Source organism: Sapajus apella, unplaced genomic scaffold (genome assembly GCF_009761245.1).
Source record: "Sapajus apella isolate SASKATOON/1434 unplaced genomic scaffold, GSC_monkey_1.0 scaffold38, whole genome shotgun sequence".
In the NCBI taxonomy this organism is placed as follows: domain Eukaryota; kingdom Metazoa; phylum Chordata; class Mammalia; order Primates; family Cebidae; genus Sapajus; species Sapajus apella.
Window position 1 is genome coordinate 18745775 of NW_022436978.1, and position 24538 is coordinate 18770312.

The 24538-nt window shown below is 41.1% G+C and overlaps 1 long non-coding RNA gene across 1 annotated transcript in view; it reads left to right on the forward strand.

Moving 5' to 3' along the window:
• LOC116564975 overlaps positions 1-24538 on the forward strand; it is a 123923-nt gene that overhangs the window by 76813 nt on the left and 22572 nt on the right. The window contains exon 3 of the long non-coding RNA XR_004275190.1: positions 3239-3314. This is a non-coding gene — a long non-coding RNA (uncharacterized LOC116564975). The remainder of the gene's footprint in view (positions 1-3238; positions 3315-24538) is intronic.

Sequence of the window (24538 nt, forward strand, 5' to 3'; positions counted from 1 at the left end):
TCTTCACGGGGGAAAAGGCCAGAGGTACTTTTGGGTTGTTTTCTTTGATGTTTTGGGATGGTTATTGACAATGGCTTTGGGCCATCGAGTGTTTGAACTTGTATGAGTTGAACTATATGACTCCTACCAGCAAGGGGGCTGTGTTTTTCCCATTTGTGAAGTGCTATTTTTATTTCCTCTGTTCTGTAGACAATATTAACTGACCTTGAATTTTGCTGGGCTAAAGTGCTAGGTAAACAATAAATAATCATAGTGGCTCCATGAGATCACTGTCTACGTTGGGTACCTTCTGCATTCTTCAACACTCCATTGTTGGTTCAAGTTTTGTTTTTTTTTGTTTTTTGTTTTCTTTTAAGACAGAGTCTCACTCTGTTGCCCAGGCTGGAGTGCAGTGGTACGATCTCGGCTCACTGCAACCTCCAGCTCCTGGGTTCAAGCTATTCTCGTGCCTCAACTTCTTGAGTGGCTGGGATTACAGGTGTGTGCCACCACACCCTGCTAATTTTTGTAGTTTTAGTAGAGGCAGGGTTTTGCCATGTTGGCCAGGCTGGTCTCGAACCACTAGCCTCAAGTGATCTGCCTGCCTTGGCTTCCCAAAGCGCTGAGATTACAGGTGTGAGTCACCACACCTGGTCAGTTTTTGGTTTTTAAATTGCCCGACTTAATCTTCAGATTATAATATGATTCCAAAGCACAGCTACAATGGCAGCTACCATTTATTCAGTATGGTGCCAGGCGCTACAGTAGGTGCTTTGTAAAAAGTGTGTTTATGTTCACCGAAATCTTGGGTTTATAGTGATGCGGTAACAAGAGAACTGGAATTTGAAGCTCTGTGATCTGATAAAGATTTTATCAAAAATTCCCGTGCCCTACCTACATTTTAATATTTATTGAAATGAAGTATGCCCTGGTCCTGCATATTTGTACACAGTTTCATAGTATGTCTACGCTTCTGTAGTGAGTGCATACTTGCTGAAAGCCAATACTGCAGGTGAACCCTGTTCATACAGGAACTCAGTTTTTAAAGTGTTTCTGTTGCCTAAAACTTTTTAGGAGTGCATTGATACTATCACAGCTCACTGTAGCCTTGACCTTCCAGACATAAGTGACCCTTCCACCTCAGTCTCCCGAGTAGCTGGCACCACAGGTGCATGCCGTCAACCTGGGTAATTTTTGCATTTTTTTTGGTAGAGAGTCTCACCATGTTGCCCGTGCTTGTCTTGAACTCCTGGGCTCAAGTGATCCTCCCACTGAGGCTCCCCAAAGTGCTAGGATTACAGGTGTAGGCTATTGCACCCAGCTGGCCTGCCATTTCTGACTCCACTATTGTCTCCCAAATATTTTCCTTTTCATTATTTATGAGTTAGCTAGGAGAGAAGCAACAAAATAAACAAAGGCTGAGAATTATAGTGCTAAGAACTAGACGCACACTAAAAACTCTGCTTAGTCTTCTTGCATTTCATCAAAAATATTGGAATTGGAAACTATCACTTTCTTGAACCCTCTGTTTACTTAATGCCTTTGATCTCACCGCTCGTAAGTAGTGATTCAAATTCTAAACCATGCGTTATCTTACTTGATCTAGAGCTCTTTCCACCACTTAACCATGGCTGGCCTTGCGGAGGGCCTGGAGAAGATTCACTCAAACACACGCCACCCTGAACACGATGTAAATAAGCACTTGGATATTTCTGCAGGTGAGTGATCATAACCTCTTCTCAACAGAGACGTCTGCTTGGCAAAACAAATAAGAGCCCTGATAAATAGTGGGATAAAAACAAGACATATGCCTACTTAGCCCTTGTTTCAATCATTCTAACATTTTTACCTGCTTACTCTTTACTTTTGACTATTTTACTGTTTTCCTTTGCTATTTACTCGCTTATTCTTTTACCCCGTCCAGCATCCAGTACCTTCTCCAAGTCAGAAATCCGATTGTCACCCTTGATTTCTCCCTCTTTTTTTGTTTCCTTTTGTCAGTTAGTCAGCCAGTTTTGTCACAATATCATTTGAATATGACAGTTTTTCTCTCTTCCTACTGCTACCACCGCAGTCCAGTGCACCATCATCTCCTGACCTCAGTGATGGGATTGCCGTCACGGTATTCTAGCTGTACCCGAAAGGAAATATCTCATGCCATTTATGCATAACTGGATCTCTTGGAGCCAGGGGCTTTTGAGGATGACTTGGGCCCTAGAGGGTATAGAGCAGAGTGAATCTGGCTGTTAATGGTTGCCACAGAACGGGCAAGAGACTCTCTATTAGAGAACAGTACAGATTGGCACAGTTTGTTTTAGTGCCGGACTAAAGTTCTCACTGGAACTCTTTGAACCAAGGATGAGAGATGAAATCATTAAGCAGGATGTGCTGTGGGCTTTGGACTCTAGGCATAACAGAATAGTGCTTCATGCTTTAGAGGCTGGGTGAAGGTATTAAGAGATCTGTGGGAGGTCAGCAATAGATGAGAAAAGACCAGAATAATATTGGAGAAGTAAGATGGTTACTTAACACCAAGTTCTACATAGGACATGTTTGTTGAGTTGTGTATAGACTGTAGAATTGTTTATGTGCTATCAAGGTCTTTCCAGGTTGAGAGTGGACTCAAAGTGGCTAGGCCAGTAGAGACATTCAGGAGCCAAGGGCTTGACGCCTGAGTATCAGTTCTATGAGTTCAGTAAGCTCTTTGACTATAGCTTTTCCCTGCCTAGAGATTTAAAAGTGTCCTTGTTATGCCCTAACAGGTTGGGTCACGCTTAATTTGGACTTTCCAAAAGCAGAAATAAAAAATTAGTAACAAAGGTACAGATAGCTAGATTAGGTGAAATTTTTAAAAAGATACAATGGAAGATGGAAGCTTTCTATGAGAAAGACTTTGTTAGCGAAGAGATCAGCCGCTACAAATGAAACTAAATAGATGGCATCCACAAGGCTAAGGCTGAGTTTGGCAGGTTTTGCTAAATCACCCTGGGATTATATTTAACGAGATTACCAATTCATTGTACAGTAGAGAGGGTCTTGCAGGACAAGCATAGACAGTGGATTCCCTATCAAATAGCACATTTAGCCTGGGAGAGAATGGGTCTGAGTCTCTCACAGCCAAGATGAAACAGTGTTTCATTGAAAATGTTCCCACTCTAAACTCATGGGGATCCTGATTTCTAAATTGGTTTCAATTAAATATATTTTTTTCCTTCTAAAAAAACAACATACACCTTTAATCTCTTCTAACTATTGGCAGATCTGTGATGCTATGGCACTCCACACCTTCCCAGTGGCTGCAATTACACACATCAAGTTTCAGAATGAACGACAAGGTAAGATTCTGGAGGTAAAAGGCTACCACTTATGGTCCCCATTTTGCTCTCGTATGTCACAGCCTTTTATTGTCAGGAGTTATTTAGAGAATCAGTCACCGGCTAACAAAACCATCTGTTAGTTAACAACAGCAAAATATGAGGCTATTTCAAAATGGCATGGGGCATTTCAAGTTAAGGAAGAAGGGTGCCAACTATTTTTTCCCTTTAGTCTTTCCTTGTTAAAGAAGAATGCGTTTGTTATCAAAGCCAGTTTGGCTAATGTGCTTTCACCTCATACGTATCTAGAAATCAAAGCTGCCTGGAGAGTTATTTGAGGGTATGTTCTCCCTTTGGAGCCCATCTTGCTCCAGCCATGCTAATAAGAATTTCATGTGTGCGTGAAGAAGACAATATAGCCTTTATGCAATTCAACCAACATGGCCTACGCAGAACATGGTCGATGTTGGGAAAGCAAAAACGGTCTCTCTAGACAGATTCGGTAAAATTCTTCACCTTTGTGCTTTCTTTGTACTACTCCATTACTTTTCCCAGCCAGGGGAGGGAGGTGGCAGATGAAGAATCTCTGTACTTCTTTTCCCTCAGCCAGATAGTTTCCCAAATCAGCTAAATATAACTCCATTTATTGTCATGCTAAAATGTTCTATTTAGCTGTGTTTAACTGGATATCATGGTTCCATGGGCTGACCTTTCACTCCTGGGAAGTCGTTTTAAATTCAATCCCCAGCAAAGGAAAATCCTTCCAATTCGTTGGCTGTGAAAGGTCACAAGTGAGATGTGTTTTGATGGTATCTGCCTATGGCTTAATTCTCAGTAAACCTGAGCACTAACTGGGCCTCAATTGTCCTTTGTCTTGGGAATCTGAGTTCTAAGAAGCCTGGGAGAGCTGAGTGGGAGACATGGGCTGAGTTGCTGGCATCAGGAAAGGGTACACAAAGGTACCAGCTGAAAGGTGAGGTTTATGGTGCTAAGTTAGGTCAACGCTGCCTTCTTTCCGAGCTGATCGGGGATTCAGACAAAATATATAGTTTCTCTTCTTGTTTCATTTGATCTCTTTAAGAGGGACATTTCCCACTTTCTGGGAGGCAAAGAGGGCTTAGGTGAGGTAGGGAAGGAACTAGAAGTGTGTGAACCAGTCAAGAGGAAATTGGAGTATCTGAACATTTAGCCATTTCAGGGTCCAAAGTTTTGAGTTTGAATATTTTCCTTTCAGGACCTCTTTCTCTTCACGGTCCAGTAGGACTTCAATCTATTCTAGGCTCTCCTCACCATCATCATTATGCCAATTTTTTACTGAATTAAAATACCTTCAAAAATCTTAACCAAGAACTTCCTACTTAAAAAAAAAAACAAACTCATGCTTTACCAAGCAAAGGTAGGAGTTTTGTCAGACATGGGAATGAGCACAGATTTTGTGACAAAGACACCAAAAGCAATCACAACAAAAGCAAAAATTGACAAGTGGGATCTAATCAAACTCAAGAGCTTCTGCACAGCAAAAGAAGTATAAACAGCGTAAACTGGCAACCTACAGAATAGGAGAAAATATTGGCAAATTATGCATCTGACAAAGGCCAAACATCCAGAATCTATAAGGAACTTAAACAGATTTACAAAAGAATAGCAAACAACCCCATTAAAAAGTGGGCAAAGGACACTGTAAGATTTATTGCCGAGGTAAAATGAGGAAACTGAGGCAAGTATAAGAAAATGAGAAGCTGATTTATTCAGCTCCCAGGGGAGGTTCTGTGGTCCAGGGAGGGGCTAAAGAAGTCGTGCCCGTCTGTTTAGGTCATGGGGTTTTATGGGACGGGAAGGTGATTGATTGGCTATTGGGGAAACAAAGCAAAGGCAATTTTATTGGCTGTCAGGAAGCAGGAAGTGCTTGAAACTAGTTGCCATTGGTAGGTGGGCGGGACTTTGGGTAAGTGGGCCTTCATTGGCTGTTGGAGAAACAAAGTGAAGGCAATCTTATTGGCTATTAAGAAGCAGGAAATACCTGGAGCTAGTGCTTATGGGTAGGCGGGCGGGACCTTGGGTAAGTGGGCCTTCTGGGGGCATACAGAGCAGACTGCTACTGAGTAGGGCCTGATGGGGCTTCTTTAAAAAAATTTTCCTGCAGGGTTTATCAACAGCGGGCTGGGGGTTGAATGCATAATTTAGTTCTGAATGTCGGCTTGGGTCTGGTATGCGGAGACGGGTGCGGAGAAGCTGTGCAGCAAGGCCAGATAACGAGCTTGGGTGATGATGCAGTTATCAGGCGAGGAGAGAGATGGATGAGTCCGTTTAACCCTCTGCGAGGTAGCCGGCCTTACAGACATGAACAGACATTTCTCAAAAGAAGACATACATGCATCCAATAAGCATATGAAAAAAAGCTAAATATCACTGATCATTAGAGAAATGCAAATCAAAACCATCATGAGATACCATCTCACACCAGTCAAAATGACTATTATTAAACAGTCCAAAAATACGGATGCTGGAGAGGTTGCAGAGAAAAGGGAACACTTATACACTGTTGGTGGGGTATAAGTATAAATAATTTACATTTTATTTCAACATTGTGGAAAGCAGTATGGCGATTCCTCAAAGAACTAAAAGTGGAACTACCATTTCCCCCAGCAATCCCATTACTGGGTATATACCCAGAGGAATATAAATCATTTGATCATAAAGATACATGCACATGAATGTTCACTGCAGCTCTACTCACAATAGCGAAGTCATATAATCAACCTAAATGCCCATCAATGACAGACTGGATAAAGAAAATGTGGTACATATACACCATGGAATATTATGCAGCCATAAAAAGGAATGAGATCATGTCTTTTGCAGAAACATGGATGGAGCTGGAGGCTATAATCCTTAGCAAGTTAACACAGGAGCAGAAAACCAAATACTGCATGTCCTCAATTATAAGTGGGAGCTAAATTATAAAAACTTATGAATACTAAGAAGAAAACAATAGACACTATGGCCTACTTGAGGATGGAGGGTGGGAGGAGGGAGAAGAGCAGAAAAATCCACAAGCGTAGTGTCTGGCTCCTTTCTAACTTAGAAAGAAGCCGAGAAAGCAGTCTGTCCTTCCAATCATTTCATTCCTTTATTCCAAACATGAACTATGCTCGAATCCAGAAAGCATTCAGTGTTTCTTGGAAACTACTTGCAATTCTGTACTTCCATTTCTATGTTTGTGTTGCCTCCTCTTCCTGGGACAGCTTCATTTTCTCATCAAAATTCTATTCATGCATAAAGGCCAAAATGTCACTTCTTTCTGTGAAGCCTTCAAAAGCTTTCCCCTCCCCACTTGTGGAGAAGCCAAGCATAGCTTCCATAATACTTTGTCTATGTATATATTATGCCTTATTTCATTATGGTACATTTATGTGTCTCCTTCTCAGTCCAGCTCCTTAAAAGGTAGAACCCGTAAGGTTTATTGCCGATGTAAAATTAGGAAACTGAGGCAAGTATGAGAAAATGAGAAGCCAATTTATTCAGCTCCTGGGTGAGGTTCTGTGGTCCAGGAAGGGGCTAAAGCAGTCACGCCAGGCTGTTTAGGTCATGGGGTTTTATGGGAAGGGAAGGCGATTGATTGGCTATTGGGGAAACAAAGCAAAGGCAATTTTATTGGCTGTCAGGAAGCAGGAAGTGCTTGAAACTAGTTGCTATTGGTAGGCAGGTGGGACTTTGGGTAAGTGGGTCTTGATTGGCTGTTGAGGAAACAAAGTGAAGGCAATCCTATTGGCTATTAAGAAGCAGGAAATGCCTGGAGGTAGTGGTTATGGGTAGGCGGGCGGGACCTTGGGCCTTGATTGACTGTTGGGGAAACAAAGTGAAGGCAATCTTATTGGGTGCGGGGAAGCCGTGCAGCAAGGCCAGATAATGAGCTTGGGTAATGATGCAGTTATCAGGCGCGGAGAGAGATGGATGTGTCTGTTTAACCCTCTGTGAGGCAGCCAGCCTTACATTCCGACCTTTTGTATGATATAGGATGTCGCTTCTTTCTGGCTACTTCCTGCTGAACAGGGGAGGAGTGGGAGGGTCAGTTGGCTGGTGCCTTGGTTGTGAGTTGGACGTAGGGGTGAAGCAGCATTTGATTTACAGCTACCCTGGAAATTTCCCTCATGGGAGCTTGTAAAAACCTGAGAAAGAAAGGGGCTAGCATTAGCAAAAGACAAATTACGATAATGGGAGTGATGATAGGGGTTAGCTAGGTAAGTATGTGGGACTGCCACCAGTTAAGAGAAGAGGCTGGTAACTTTGTCTTTTTTGGAGGCCTTTTTGAAGATGATAGAGAGTGTTGACATTTTCCTCCCCTAGACGGGTTTTATTAGTGTAATAACAACATTGTTTTTGGAGAAATGAGCAGGTACCTCCTTTTTTTTTGCTGTTAACAGGTTTAGGGCCTGCCAATTTTGGAGAGTTACTTGAGCCAGTGACGTGATTTGTTGTTGGAGGGATACTAGAGAGGTGGCTGATGCTTTAATGGCTACCCGGAGTTTGTTGTCTAGTTGAGGGGCTGAAATGATGCTGTAACTTAGAGCGCCACTCCCTACTCCTACAGCTGGTAGAGAGGAAGCTAGGGAGGGCCGACCATTATTGGGAGGAAGATTAGTTAAGACCTCCCGAGGTTTAGTAAGTGTATTTATGAGTTTAGGACAGGAATGGGCTGGGGAGGGAGTGTGGAGCAGAAGAGGAAGCAGAGTAGCTGGGTTGAGTGGAGAAGTAGGATGGAGGCTGACTGAAGGATTTTTAATAAAGAGTAGATGAAACTTTTGTAGATGAGAGGGCCCTAAGTGAGTGAGAGATTTGTGTGAGAGAAGGTTAGTTAGCTGATGAGGTGAGAACACTGAAATAGACTGGCTTAAGGTAATTTTTAAGGGTTGCAGGCAAGGCTGCCACCCCCTGACTGTGGGGTTAAGCTGGACAAATAGGCTACAGGACGATATGTGGGGTTTTAAAAGCTTGTTTTACAACCCCTGGATGGGAGAGGGGTGAAGGAGTGAGAGAATGGGTGCCCCTCGAGGTTACAGGCTAAGGAAGGAGTCTGGTTGGGGCAGGAGGGCTTTCCATTAATTCCCATAACTGACACCTGGGAAGGTATGCTAGGTCCTGAGTAGGAAGGCAATACAGAACAGGTAGCCCCCATATTTACAAGAAGTAGATGGACTTACCTGCTACTTGTAGTGTTACCTTGGGCTTGGCAAGGGTGATAGGGGTCTCCGAGTCCGGGCCACATTAGTCGTCCAGGAGGCTGAGGAGTTTAAACAAAGGGACTGTATCCTTTGGATTGGCTTGCCCCTCATATGGAGTTGCGGGGGGTGAGCTTGTAGTCTGGAACAGACAGTCTATCTTCCAGTGTCTGATCTGTTTGCAGGTAGGGCAGGGTCCAGGGGCCAGAAACGGACAGGGGCACTGTCGGGCCCAGTGTCCCTCCTGGCCGCATTTGAAACAGGGCCCGGGCAGGAACTTTGAAGCAGTCTGGGTGGGTCCAGAGGGTCTTAAGGGACCCTCTTGGAGGGACTTTGATAGGCCCTTTGTGCCAGATGCTTGGTGAGTTGCCAGCCTTAGAGCTGCTACAAGAGCTTGGGTTTGGAGGCTTACCTGTTGCTGTAAATGGGCCTGGCGGGTGGCCTTAGCCTTTTTTTTTGGCCATTAAAAACTAAATGCTAGGTTTACTAGGTCTCGTATGGGAGTTTGGGGGCCCTCCTTTGCCTTCTTTAGTTTTTTCCTAATATCTGGTGCTGCCTGGGAGATAAAATGGGCTGCTAGGAAGGTAGCCCCAGCCAAAGAGTCTGGATCTACTCGAGTATGAAGGACCATAGCATTAGTTAGTTGGTCTAGGAAAGCAGCTGGATTTTCAGTAGGACCCTGGGTTATTTCCCACAGTTTATCATAATTAACTACCTTTTGGGCTGCATTTTCCATGCCCGCCAGGAGGCACAGTAGCATCTGGTCTTGGTGGTGGCAGCCATTTTGGCCAGTTTGATAGTCCCAGTTAGGATCAGCTTCAGGGACTGCCACTGCACCTACTGGCATCTGAAGATCAGTGAGATGTACCTGATCAGCGTGTGTCCTGGCTGCCACAAGGATGCGGTTACGCTTATTAGGAGTAAGGGTAGAGGACAGGATTACATAAGTGTCATGCCAGGTAAGGTCATATGCCTGAGTGAGATTACGAAATTCCTTGATGTAAGCAGTAGGATTGGCAGAGAATGACACTAAGTGTTTTTCAATGGTGGACAGATCAGTAAGGGAGAAAGGAACGTGTACTCGGACCACACCCTCTGCTCCGGGCACCTCACGGAGAGGACAAAGGAGGGAGTTTTCGTTGCTGGGAGTGCCGTGTGAGCGAGTGTGAGCACTAACGGGAGAGGCCATGTTAGAACTTGGAGGAGGAGGAGTGGGGGGTGTTGGGGGTCCGGGTATGGCAGGGGATTAGAGGGTCGAGTGGGGGGTAGGGAGAATTCCTCAGGCAGATTGGGGTCTGAAAAAGAAGAAGAGGAGGTTGGCAAAGGGGCCGACGGCAGTGCGGGGACGTTTTTGGCCAGGAGTACTTGGACAGTACTGCAGGATGAGCAGAGGCTGGGGTGGGAACGGAGATGCCAGAAAGCTTGAATATAGGGAACCTCCGCCCACTTGCTGTTCTTCTGGCAAAAGTTGTCTAAATCTGTTAAAATGTTAAAGTCGAGGGTGCCCCTAGGAGGCCACCTGGACTGGTTGTCTAGAGGATACTGTGGCCAGGCTACAGGGGAGAGGAAGAGTAACCTTTTTTTTTTTTTTAATAGAAAGACCCAGTTTGGGTAGATTTTGGACTAGACATCCTAGTGGTGACTTGGGGTCTGGGCAGGATTTCTGATTACCCATATTTTAAGTTTTCAGTGGCCTAAGGGTGAGAAGTAGACACGGAAAGAAATTATACCCAACATGGACAGAAGAGCTCTTTTCCCGGAGGGGGTGGCTGAGAGAACTTACAGGCTGCAATGGCAACAATGAGAAAGAAAATAAAGACGGACAGGGCTAGAGCTATTTGCCACGTGGCAGAATTAGGGAAAGTGAAAGGAGTGGAGCTGGGAAGTGGGGTTTCAGTGGTAGAAGAAGTGTAGAAGGAAAAAGGAGAACAGTTATCTTTAGAGGTTGGAACTCAATGAAGGTCTCCTGAAGCCAGTGGTTTGTTACCCACTGTAGAATATCTGTTACCTCAAGGGAAGCAGGCTTGAACCACTGTATATCAGCTAGTAAGAGCCTAACAAAGCTGGCAAATCTACAGTAGAGACAAGACCACATATAGAATTTGCAGTTCTCAAATGTTATTTAAAGAGCTCTTGAATGCTAAATTGATATAACTGGATATTAGAATTTACTCGGTAACCTTTATTTAACCTGCATATTATCACTAAAGGACTCTGCTTCATTCATCCATCCATCCATTTGCCAAACATGAATGGTATACCTGCAGTGTGCCTGGAGCTGTACTAAGCATTGAGGGCAGGGTGGCGGGAGCTGGGAGGTGAGACAGACACTTAAAGAGGTGATTACAATTCATAGGTAAATACTACAATAGTGATGAGAACATATTTCAAAGGAATATTTCCAGTGTTTCACCATTAAGTATGACATTTGCAGTAGATGTTTGTGGTTATCTGCTATTAGGTTAAGAAAGACCCTTTTATTTCTAGTTTGCTAAGAGCTTTTTTCCCTAAATCATAAATGACTGTTACATGTATTCTACATCTCTTCAAATGGTATTTTTCACATATGGAGATTATTTGTCCTCTTTCATTTATTGTACTTGCATTGTCTGAAATATAATATTTCTTAACATTAAACCAACCTTGCATTTTTGGGGTAAGTCATAATATTGTAGACCTATTAAGAGTTTTTACCTGTTTCTTTCTTTAAAAAAATTCTTCTTTAACTTTTGTTTTGCATTTGTAGGAGTATATCTATTTTACCTAAGTTTTTTAATGTATTGGCATAGTTATCACACTATTAATTTATCATTTTTATATAACATCTGTAGTTATGGCCTCATCATTCTTAGCATTGTTTATTTATTTGTTCTCTCTTTTTCTTCATTAACATTATTTAAAAACTTCTCAATTTTATTAGTCTTTTCAATGACTCCATTCTGGCTTTGTTTAAACCTAATTATTTTCTAATTTCATAATATACATTTTAACTTATTTCATTTTGAGCCTTTCTTTCTTTTCTTCTGTAGGCATGCAAAACTATACATTCTCTTCCAAGAAATACTATAGCTGTATCCCTTAAGTTTTGATGTTTATTTTTCATATATAATTTATTTAAAATATTATATAATAGTATAATATCCATTATGATTTCCTTTTTTGCCATGAGTTATTTAAAATGTATTTAAAAATTTCCAATGAAATAGATTGTTATTATGTTCTTTTTGAAAAGTTATCTTTATTACATTGTGGGCTGAGGATGTGATGTATAGAGAGTCTTTGAAATTTATTAGACTTGCTTTATAGCCTAATGCATGGTTAATTTTGGTAAATAGCCCTTGTGTGTTTGACAAGTAGTTTGATGCAGTTATTTTGGATCAGGCTTGTTATTTTGTGTTGTTCAAATCTATCTCCTTGCTGTTTTTGGATTGTTTGATCCATCAATTACTGAGGGAAGTGTGTTAAAGTGTGTGAACCTCTAACTTTCCCTTAACTGATATCTCGATGATGTATTTATACATTTTGAAGCCATAACACATACCTAAGAGTTTAAGATTGTTATATGTACCCTGTGAATTGAAGCTTTTATTACTATGTATTGACCATTCTTATTTCTAACAGTGCCTTTTACCTTAAAGTCTATTTTATATGATTAATATAGCTTCATCAGCTTCTTTTGGTTCATATTTGCTCAGAAGGAAATATTTCCAAAAGATTAACAGTCATTAATGCTGGGTGATGAGATAAAAAGTAATTGTTTTTTTTTCTACTTTTCAGTATTTTCAAAATTTTCTTTAATAAGCATATACTATTTTCATAATAAGAAAAACTACATTTTAAAAATTTGATTTAAAAAATGATTAAGAGTTTGAGAGATCCTCCTTTCTGATCAAACTTAGTATTTGGGGTCTAGAGTCTCAGATAGCTAAATAGGCGTATAACAGTTTATATGTCATACAGATAGCTCTTAACACTGACACTTTTTAAAAATTAATTTGTTTTTATTTCAATAGTTTTTGGGGGTACAGGTGGATTTTGGTTACATGGATAAATTATTTAGTGATGATTTCTGAGTTTTTGGTGCACCTGTTACCCAAACAGTGTACACTGAGCCCAATGGGCCGTCTTTTATCTCTTAGTCCTCCACCCTTCCTCCTGAGTCCCCAAAGTCCAGTATATCATTTTTATGCCTTTGTGTCCTCAGAGCTTAGCTCCCATGTATAAATCAGAATTTGGTTACATTACTTGGTTTTCCATTCCTGAGTCACTTTACTTAGGATAATGGCCACCAGCTCCCTCCAAGTTGCTGCAAATGACATTACTGTATTCCGTTTTGTGGCTGGGTAGTATTCCATGGTTTATATCCACTCGGTTGATAGGTACTTAGGTTAGGACCATATCTTTGATATTGTGAACTGGGCTGCCATAAACATGCGTGTGTGTGTGTGTGTGTGTCTTTTTCGTATAATGACTTCTTTTCCTCTGGAAAGATACCTAGTAGTGGGATTACTGGATCAAATGGTAGATCTACTTTTAGCTCTTTAAGGAATCTTCATACTGATTCCCATGCTGGTTGTGCTAGTTTACATTCCCCCCACCAGTGTAAAAGTGTTTCCTTTTCACCACATCTGTGCCAACATCTATTGTTTTTGACTCTTTAATTACGGCCATTCTTGCAGAAGTAAGGCGGTATCTCATTGTGTTTTTGATTTGCATTTCCCTGATAATTAGTGATTTTGAGCATTTTTTAACATGTTGACTGTATATTTTCTTTTGAGAATTGTCTATTCATATCCTTTGCTCGCCTTTTGATGAGATCATTTGTTTTTTCTTTTTCTTGCTGATTTGTTGTGAGTTCCTTGTTTCGGTGACCCAAGATTGTGCCACTATACTTCAGCCTGGGTGACAGAGCAAGACTGAAAAAAAAAAAGAAATCACACATGCAGGGTCTTAGTGCCGCAGTGACGCTTTTGGTGACAATATCTAATAATGGCTGCTGCTACTCGGCACAGGCCTGGGCTAGAAGACTGCTCCCCACCAATCCCACCCCTATTAGTGTTCCTTTTGTTCTGGTGCTTTTGGGCTTTATTCTAAATGTATTCCTTGCTGTCTTGTATTTCTGGGTTAACATTGAGACCCCACACAGATCTGTTTGCTCATTCAGTCATGTTCACATTGTATTGTATGCTTCTTTACTGAACTTAGAATATTTTATTGCTTCTGCAAAACTTTTTGAGGATGAAGGAGGGAATCATGAGCCAGTTGGTTCAGGTAGAGAAACAAATACTGAATTATAATGATGAGATTATTCATCCCATGTCCTACTATGCTATCAATAGGAGATGTCCTGTCCATCTTAGACCATTGTTGCCTCACTTATGGCTCTCCTCATAATCTGTAATTCTTTTATTTCGTTTGCTTTGGTTCATTTGTTTTCTTTTACAGTTTTCTTACTAGGAAACAAGGTTCATGAGACCAGGGTACAAGTCAATCTTGGTCAGGGCTGTTGTATCTGCAGCTCCTAGCTCAATTCCAGCACAAAGTGGGCATTTGAAAACATTTACTGAATGAATGAATGAATAAATGAACGGATGGATGAATGAATAGCAGAGACCATGTTTGTCTTTTCATCTTTGCATTTTGGCATCCAACTCAGAGCCTGACTTGTAGAGGCCGCTGACTCATTTTATTGAAAAAGAAGTTGTAATATGTATAACCTAGATTCATGAATAAAAATTTCACTTTTTTCTCTTTAGTGTCTTCAAAACTGGAAGCTTTGGGTTGTTCATCATTCAGTTGCTATTTGTTCAACAACTATCAGTACAGTGAGTTGATGCAAAGATGAATAAGAAACGCACCTTTCACAGCTTTAACTTTAGTAGAGAGTCCAGCACATCACGTATCTTTAATAGATTTTATAAATGAGTAAATAAATGAACAAATAAATCAGTTACATTTCTGAGGATTGATATTACCTATATAAAAAAATCTGCATTGTTGGGTAACGGGATAATTTCAGCTATGCTGTGTTGATTGAATATACTGCACATTGTTCCACGTAGCCGTCATCATTGTCCAACATTGTGGACAATGTTTTCTGGATGGCTTTCTCTCTGGCTCTTTCTCCTTTGGATGATCATATAGAATAGATTCCATAACACTGTTGTCTCTGAGTGGGGTTGGTGGGTGTACAGTGCCTGTGGACACTACTCACAGAGCTGAGACACTGGCAGGAAAGAGTGGGGAACAGGATAATGAAAAAGCAAGAAGAAAGAGAAAAAGGGAAACAGGAGAGGTCAGGTGATGAGAGCAAGGAAAAGAATGGAGGAAAAGGAGGAAATAAAGTCAGTAATGTTTACGATGCCTGCCAGTTATTGAATGCTTATCATAGAGGTTCTACGTTGTGTTCAACACATGTGTTATCTCTAATCTTTACAGCCCAGCCAGCAAGCTCAGGGACATTTATTGTTTTCATTGTGTAGATGAGCAGACAGGTTCAGTGAGGTTAATAAGTCACTTGACCAGCCACACACTGCTAAGAGGGACAGCCAAGATTTTCTCTCAAGAGTGTCTGGCTGAAATCCATCGTATGATCTCCTGGTGAGGAATGACAGAGACCTTCTAACAGGGTCCTGCATGCCTCCCATAGGACATTTGGATTATAGACAGTTAAACACCTGCTCTAGGTGGAATATCTAGACATCAACACTTTGAAGTATATCTATTTATCTGCTAATTCATACATGCACACACACATAATCAACTGGAAAAAAGAAAAGAAAAATAGATTAATTGGATTAATTTCTGTGAACAACTCGACCAAAATCTTCTGGAATAAACACTTAGCAGAAAAGAGGAATAATAGATGACAAATGGCCACCATTCTCAAATGCTGTAATTCCAGAAGTAACATAAAACCCTCTAATTCCACCCTCATCTCCCACATATAGGGAGTAAACAAAGTCACATAGACCAAAAAAGCAACGGGAAAATAAAAAAGTTGAGGGGCCATGAAAATACTGCCTGAATGTCCATTCCCCAAAGGGTTGAGGTCAGGCATATGGTTCTATTCACCAAGCCCTAAACAAAGGATTCGGGCTATTTTATGCACTGATTATTATTGTTGGTTAAATTAAAGCACAATCAAAAAAGTGTAATGCAATATTATTTTTAGTTACTGTAGCTAATTGAAAACACAGAAAGGGCCGTGACTATAAAAATGGAGTGAGAACACTCAGATGCACGTCCGAGTCTAACTTACCCCTTTCAAGCTGGGCAATAGCATGTTTTCAAAACATGGCCGTTATCCCCAGGGTCTATACTTAAGTGCATCGGGAGAGACACTTGGCCTGGGGAAAAGGAGAAAACAGCTAACTCCCTCCTATCAGCAGACTTTGAAACTTCAAATTTAATTTGAAAACTATCAATGGTTAATTTGTTCACATGAAAGACATTACAAATATATATCTATATATAATTGCTGTTAAGCCAAGGACTATCTTGTATCTTGCTGTTCCCAGTATGAAGCCCAGATCCTGGCATCTACATGATGCTCATCAATAATTGTTGGGTGAAGGAGTGAATAATTCTTGAAGACCTTTGTGTAATAAATGAGAACACTCTTTTTCTTAAACAACGGACCCTCTTCCCCAGTGAAAGTGCAGATCAGCAAGATTTGAGGGAGAAAAGACAACTCTACTTTGGCTTGGTACGTAAGTCTGAGTGGTGGCGAATGCAAGCAGACATTTTTGTCTATTTGTTCACTATGGTATTTCCAGCGCCTATAACAGTACCTGGCACAAGTTAGTCCTCAATACACATTTGTAGAATTAATAAATAAATGCTTATCATGGAGTTGGAAAGAGAGAATGAGTTAAGCAAAGGAGGCAAAGTGGAGAACACAACAAAACTTCACAGTGTGGTTTTATTTCTCTGCTGAGAACTCTGCTGAGTTATCAGTTGCCAAACATTCTAGGTGTACTCTGATTTGATATAAGAATCCCTTCCTCGTGATCATGGTGTCTCCGCTTCCAGGCAAGTATGTTCTCACTCATAAGTACATGGGTGTTGAACAATGAGAACACATGGACACAGGGAGGGGAACATCACACACCAAGGCCTGTCAGGGGGTGGGGGGCTAGGGGAGGGATAGCAGCGGGTGGGAAGATTGGGGAGGGATAGCACTAGGAGAAATACCTAATGTAGATGACGAGGGGATGGATGGAGCAAACCACCATGGCACGTGTAGAGCTATGTAACAAACCTGCATGTTCTGCACATGCACCCTAGAACTTAAAGGATAGCAACAATAATAAAAAACAACAACCACAACAAAGGAATTCCTTCCTCAAATCAGTGTGATCTGCCTTGTTTGGATTAATCAGGCTTCTGTTTCTTGACGTGAGGGACTAGGGTGATGCCTTTAAAGGCATCAGTTCCAGCAACTTCGTGAAAGATGCTCTAGAACAATCTAGGATGCATGGGGGACGTATTAGGGCAAGGTCGGGCATTTTCATATTATCGGAGAACAGTATGACCTTAAAGAGAGTTCACATTAGATTTCTGGGCTTTATGCTCTCAATTTCCCCTACCTATTTACGCCCATTGATTTTTCCTAGAAGAGGCTTATTCTATTCATTTTTCTTCAAACAAAGACACTTTACTGATTATCAAAGCCCAATGACACAGAGCATGTACATGACAGGCCATGTTTAAGTAGCACCAAGAGAAACGTTCTGAGGAAGGACCTTCCTAGGATGTGTCTTGAGTCTACACTTGACAACTAAATGGAGAGAAACTTACAAAAACAAGCTGGATGCACTTAGCAGGATTAATTTGTATGGAGTTGAAAAAATGTCATCAACATTCAATAGTTACCCTATATAGCATCTGACTTTTCTTCATAAAGAGACTGTGTGTGGTATTCTGTGTATGTGGGTGGCATTTTTTGGCCTTTTCAGACGAGTACGTATATGTTATTTTTTGCCTTCTCCTTTTGTTATACACTTAACCATCAATTTAAAGGCGGGGGGGGAAAGACTGTTGAAACAAAACTTATCATTTATTTTCCTTTAGAATAGTCCCACATTTTCTGAATCCATTTTGAATTCAGTTCAAGTAATGGAAAGTTGGTACATTTTGCAAAGAACCGTAAGTCTGAAAAATCGTCACAAAGCTTATTCTTCCTCTATTGTCTCATGATTGTACGTGGGAGCCACAGTCATGTACTTTTGAACACATCTCTTTTGAATCAAATTCCCACAACTGTGGTGCAAGAATACAGGCAGCAATTTTCACAGAGTAAGAAAGTGTTCGAAGGGTCTTTGTGTTTTGTTCTATCCCCAAAAATGATTTGAACGTGACTCTTTGGCGTCACTGAGTGAAGCTCTCGAGTGTTGGCACACATAATGGGATTCTCTTTAGTAACCAGGACGAGGGGAAAAGTCACGAGGGCAAGCCAAGAGGGAACATGGTTTATGAATGCAAAACTTACAGTAGAACTTTAGACAGGAAAAGAGCTGACGATGCAAGTTAAAGCTGGCCCTAGGCAGCAATAACTTACTGAAGTGGCATTTATTTGGCTGATAACCCAAGGTCTTGCTGAACTTGCTAGTACAACAGAAGTAATCTTTATGGAAGAATGAATTACAATAGCGGCTTGCAGTAACATTATTTGATCTTTCCATTATTTAGAATGACCTTTTAAGCTCCCCCAAAACTGCAAGTTTCAACTTTCTGCTGCGACGCTGAAACTGAAATAGGAATTCTCCTACCTATCCTAAAAGATATTTTTTCTGGCAGGTTTGCAGTATGCCTCACCGGCAGTAGAACTGGTGGTAAAGATCTAACATGAGATTTGTTCTGCAATGTAACTGAGCTGTTAACTGAGTAAATAATTTTATACCCTGAAAAGTAAAATGACTTGCTCAAGGTCATACAGCAAGGTGATCTGCTTCAGGTGCCATGTTGGTAGCTATTATTTGAGAGTTAATTAAGTAGGCTGAGCTCCAGAAGGCTCAAGGTAGAAGAGGATTACAAGATTACAATGCTTTTATGAGAAGCACAGGTGTCATGAGAGCAAGAAAGAAGAATGTTGACTTCTTTGAAAAGACTAGTTTTCTTTCACTTTTTTCCCTTCCCTAATGGGAATTATATTAATGAGCATTAAATAATTGTGTAGCTAAATGTTAGGCATTTATTTAAAGTGCACTAAGAATCTTCAATGTATAGATACATGTTTGTTTAGAATGGAGAAGTTTTTTGTGGCGGTAGGGGCAGAGATTAAGCTTCATCATTTTAAGTTGAAGACACTTAGAGCATTTTCTCTTCCAAGGCACATGCACATTTCCCTACACACCCTCCGAATCCCAAATGGCATTCAGTCTGGGCGGGGTAAACATGTGACACCACACCTGGAGAAATAGCTGAATCATCCATCAGTTGCAGTTCAGGCATTTGGCACTGGCTGGAGGCATAATGATAAGGCAGGGGTTCTTGGTTTCTTGTCTACCTCCTTCCCTTCCAGAGCTTTCTTTCAACTTCATAGTTCCAGTTTGGGAGCATTTGGAGTGAGACAGATAGAAGTGTGAGATAAAGCTGGAAATATTGGAATAGTCAGATAGAAAGAACTTGAGAGTCTGTCTCAGTCTGCCATTTTTTTCCCTCAACACTCCAACACAGCTAAGTACACGTATGTTTATTGTAGCACTGTTTACAATAGCAAAGACTTGGAACCTACCCAAATGCCCATCAATGATAGACTGGAAAAAAAAATGTGGCACATCACATCTACAACCACCTGATCTTTGACAAACCTGCCAAAAACAAGCAATGGGGAAAGGATTCCCTGTATAATAAATGGTGTTGGGAAAACTGGCTAGCCATGTGCAGAAAGCAGAAACTGGACCCCTTCCTGACACTTACACTAAAATTAAATCCAGGTGTATTAAAGACTTAAACATAAGACCTAACACCATAAAACCCTAGAAGAAAACCTAGGCAAAACCATTCAGGACATAGGCATAGGCAAGGACTTAATGACTAAAACACCAAAAGCATTGGCAACAAAAGCCAAAATAGGCAAATGGGATCTAATTAAACTCCAGAGATTCTGTGTAGCAAAAGAAACAAGCATTAGAGTGAACTGTCAACCAGCAGGATGGGAAAAAATGTTTGCAATCTACCCATCTGACAAAGGGCTAATATCCAGAATCTACAAATAACTGAACAGATTTACAAGAAAAAAACAAACCTATGCAAAAGTGGATGAAAGATATGAACAGACACTTTTCAAAATAAGATATATATGAGGCCAACAAGCATAAAAAATGCTCATAATCACTGGTCATTAGAGAAATGCAAGTCAAAGCCACATTGAGATACCATCTCAGGCCAGTTAGAATCAAAAAATCTGGAGACAACAGATGCTGGAGAAGATGTGGAGAAATAGGAATACTTTTACAATGTTGGTGGGAGTGTAAATTAGTTCAGCCATTGTGGAAGACAGTGTGGCAATTCCTTAAGGATCTGGAAATAGAAGTTTCATTTGACCCAGCAATCCCATTCCTGGGTATATATCCAAAGGATTATAAATTGTTCTATTATAAAGACACACACATACGTTATATTCATTGTGGCACTGTTTACAATAGCAAAGACCTGGAACCAACCCAAATGCCCATCAATGATAGACTGGACAAGGAAAATGTGGCACATATACACCATGGAATACTATGCAGCCATAAAAAATGAAGAGTTTGTGTCCTTTGTAGGGACATGGATGAATCTGGAAACCATCATTCTCAGCAAGCTGACACAAGAACAGAAAATCAAACTCTGCATGTTCTCACTCATAGGCAGGTATTGAACAATAAGAACACATGGACATAGGGAGGGGAACATCACACACTGGGGTCTGTTGGGGGGAAATAGGGGAGGGACAGCGGGGGGTGGGGAGGTTGGGGAGGGATATCATGGGAAGAAATGCCAGATGTAGGTGATGGGGGAATGTAGGCAGCAAACCACCTTGCCACGTACATGCCTATGCAACAACCCTGCATGATCTGCACATGTACCCCAGAACCTAAAGTGCAATAAAAAAATGTGGCACATATACATCATGGAATACTATGCAGCCATAAAAAGGAATGAGCTCATGTCCTTTTCAGGGACTTGGATGAAACTGGAAACCATCATTCTCAGCAAAGTAGCACAGGACCAGAAAACCAAACACTGCATGTTCTCACTCAGAAGTGGAAGTTGAACAGCAAGAACATATGGACACAGTGAAAGCAACATCACACACCAGGGCCTGCTGTGGAGGTGGGGGTCAAGGGGAGGGAGAACATTGGGACAAATACCTAATGCATGTGGGGCTTAAAACCTAGACGACGGGTTGGTGGATACAGTAAATCACCATGACACATGTATACCTATGTAACAAGGTATGCCACAACTTAAAGTAAAATTGTTAAAAACAAGAAAGAAAGAAAGAAAGAACCTACCTCCATCCTGTATTCCTTTTTAATTATTGCCTTCTCTTTTCTCTTTCATACCTTGGCTTCCTGAGACTTATCTGAAGTCCCTTTCTTACCCTCACCTTTGGCTTCTAAACTGCTCAGTCTACTGTGTTCTGATGTCAGCTTCTACCTTGCCTCTGTAACTGCTTTCACTGAATTCACTAATGACACAACTGCAAATCTAGTGGGCATGTTAAAGGTCTTATTTTAGGCAACACATCTAAGGTCTGATATTGCTGATCTCCCTCTTATTCTTAAAACTCCTTTCCACAATTTCCTTCTTACCTTGCTGTCCTCCTGCTTCATCAGAGTCTTTTCCGTTTCATGTTGGTGTTCTCTGGTGGTTCCTAGGTACCTCTTCTGATTTTATTTTTCACACCCCATGTCTTCTACTCATGCAGTTTCAGATGCTTTCTTCTAAGCTCTGGGCCCATATTCCAATTGCTTCGTGGAAGCCTTTTGCGTCTGCTCTGTGGATATCACAACATCAGCCTATCACTGATATGCTTAATTCATTTCTCTCCTCTAGGATCAGTCCTTCCTCTTGTATTTCTGATTTTGCTTACCACACACTTGATTCCCTACATCAGAAATGTGGAAATCATCTGTAACTCTTTACCACATGTATCATTGTCACCAAATTCTCCTGATTTTGCTTCTGAAATGACTCTCAAGTCTCTCTTTCCTTTTGCCTGCCCATTTTTCATGCTGTGGTTCAGCTACTCATCTTTTTTAAATCCTAACTGACTTTTTTTACTTCCAGTTTCTTTCTCCTTAAGACCCATTTTATATACTACTGTAACAATGATCTGTAAGAGATATTAATGTTAGGTCACTTTCTGCATATTATTCTTCAATAGTTTCACATTATTTATAGAATAACAATGGAAAATAGTGTGCTTATTATGTGCCAGGTACTGCTCTAATTGTTTTACATACATCGATTCAGATGTTAATTCTCATAATAATCCTATGAGATAGGTAACTGTTATTATATTTTTATCTCCACTTAACAGATGTGGAAACAAGGGCAAAGAAAGGGTAATAAATTTGCCCAGTTGGGGTAGGAATTAAGCCCAGGCAGTCTTAGTCCAGGGCATATGCTTCTAACTGCTACTGTTTTCTGCCTTTTTGTTGCTAGCACAGAATTCAAGGTCCTTGCTGATCTGGTCTCTGCTGACCAACTTGCTTCACTTCTTGTTCTACTGATAAAATCCCCCTATTCCCCCTGCCAACTGGACCAGTTGTCAAAATCATCAAATATAGCTTTATAATGCTGTTTAATTTTACATATGCTATTTTCTCTTTCTAGAAAATAGTTGCCCACTTCTCACACATGCACTTGTGTATTTTGCTTGGCTGGTCAAGAGTCAGCTGAAGCATCACTTCCTACAGGCCAATAGGGTTTCCTCTTCTGCTCATCTTCAAATCTGGGGCACATATCTATAATAGAACTCTCTATTGCAGTATGCTCAATCTTCATATGTGAAACAGTCCACACCATGTCTTCTGTGTATAATTGTACCCAAAATGATTGTTGAATAAGTGGATGGATATTAAAAGCTATGGTGATAAGTTTATACTTAATTTGGGTTATGAAATGTTCAGTTTGTTAAACGCTTATTCAGGGGGTAATAGGATCAGAACCACTGCTCAAGTATTAACCTAGTGGTAGCATGGAGTGCTGATCAGAGGAGAAAGGTCTCAGGCAGGGCCAAGGTGTTGCATAATGACGACTTGGTCTATGGTACTATCAGTGGGAAGACAAAGGCAGGATGGATTTGAGAGGTGTTGTGATAGTTGAATCCATCAGACTTCGCTTATTTATTAATTTGTAGAACAACGAGTTAGATCTGTAGGACGCCGATGTCCACAAAGTTACAGTAGTGAGCAAAACATACAGGTTCCTAGTGTCAGGGAGTTTCAATTCTAGAGCAGAGAGGTGATCAATAAACAAGTTTAAAAATAAATACTGGGTATATACCCAAAGGACGATAAATCGTTCTATTATAAAGACACGTGCACACGTATGTTCACTGTGGCACTGTTTATGATAGCAAAGACTTGAGACCAACCCAAATACCCATCAATGATAGACCAGATAAAGAAAATGTGGCACATATACACCGTGGAATACTATGCAGCCATAAAAAAGGATGAGTTCATGCCCTTCGCAGGGACATGGATGAAGCTGGAAACCATCATTCTCAGCAAACTGACACAAGAGCAGAAAATCAAACACTGTATGTTCTCATTTATAAGTAGGTATTAAGCAATGAGAACACATGGACACAAGGAAGGGAACATCACACACTGGGGCCTATTGGGGGCTGGGGGAGCTAGGGGAGGGATGGCAGGGGATGGGGGATTGGGGAGGGATAGCATTAGGAGAGATACCTAATGTAGGTGACGGTGGGGTTGGGGGTGGAGGCAGCAAACCACCATGGCATGTGTATACCTTTGAAACAATCCTGCAAGATCTGCACATGTACCCCAGAACTTAAAGCATAATAAAAAAATAATAAAAATAAATAAACAAGAGTTTAATATCAGTCATGAGAGTTGTGATGGGGAAAGTATAAACGGCGTGAGGTGACAGAGTTCCTGGGACCATCTCCCTGACGCGGTGACACTTTGGCCATTTGACCTGGAAGAGAGAAGTGCCACATGAAATCCCAGGGAGAGAGCAAGTTTGGTGTGTTTGCGAAGCAGAAACAAGGCCAGAGTGGCGAAATCATGGCCAACCAGGTGATGGAAAAGGTGTCTGAGGTTGGAGGCCACATAGAGAGCTTTAGGCCGTGGAAAGAAGTTTGAACGTCATTCTAAGTGTGATGGAAATGTAAGTGCCATGGAGAGGGAAAGAACCTCTGGTGGGTCTGGAACATTAGTGACAATATTTATCAAAATGAGGAAGCTGAGAAGAAGTGCTAGTCTGATTGGGGAAAAATAATTTTAGTTTGAGGCATTAACTGATGGCTCTGAAAGTGAGGAATGTGAGTTTAGGGACAGAGAAATGAGTCCCAGAGGCTGAAATTCTCTTTCCTCATCAGACTTGCGCTTCTTCTCAACTTCTTCATTTTGATAAATGTTGCCATTTATGTGTAGTGAGATTTCTATGGCAGACGGTGAAGACAGAGACTGCAGAAGAAAGAGAAGTGAGGACAAAAGCCGAAGATAAAGCCGTAGAGCAGCGGAGACGATGGCGGAGGAAGAGTCCTCAGGGGAAATGCGGAAGGATGAGGAAGAGCTGGCCATGTTCTCACACACAGGAATGGGGCCACTGGCAGAAGAGAGAAAATGCTGTTAAAAATGCACAGTAGGGTGACTACGGTTAACAATAGTGCGTTTTAAACTTCAAAAAAGCGAGAAGAGAGAAGTTTGAATTTTCTCACCACAAAAAAACAATAAATGTTTGGGGAGACGAATATGCTAGATACTCTGATTTCATTTTTTATACAATGCATACAGGTATTGAAACATGACACCAAACCCCACACATGTGTATGGT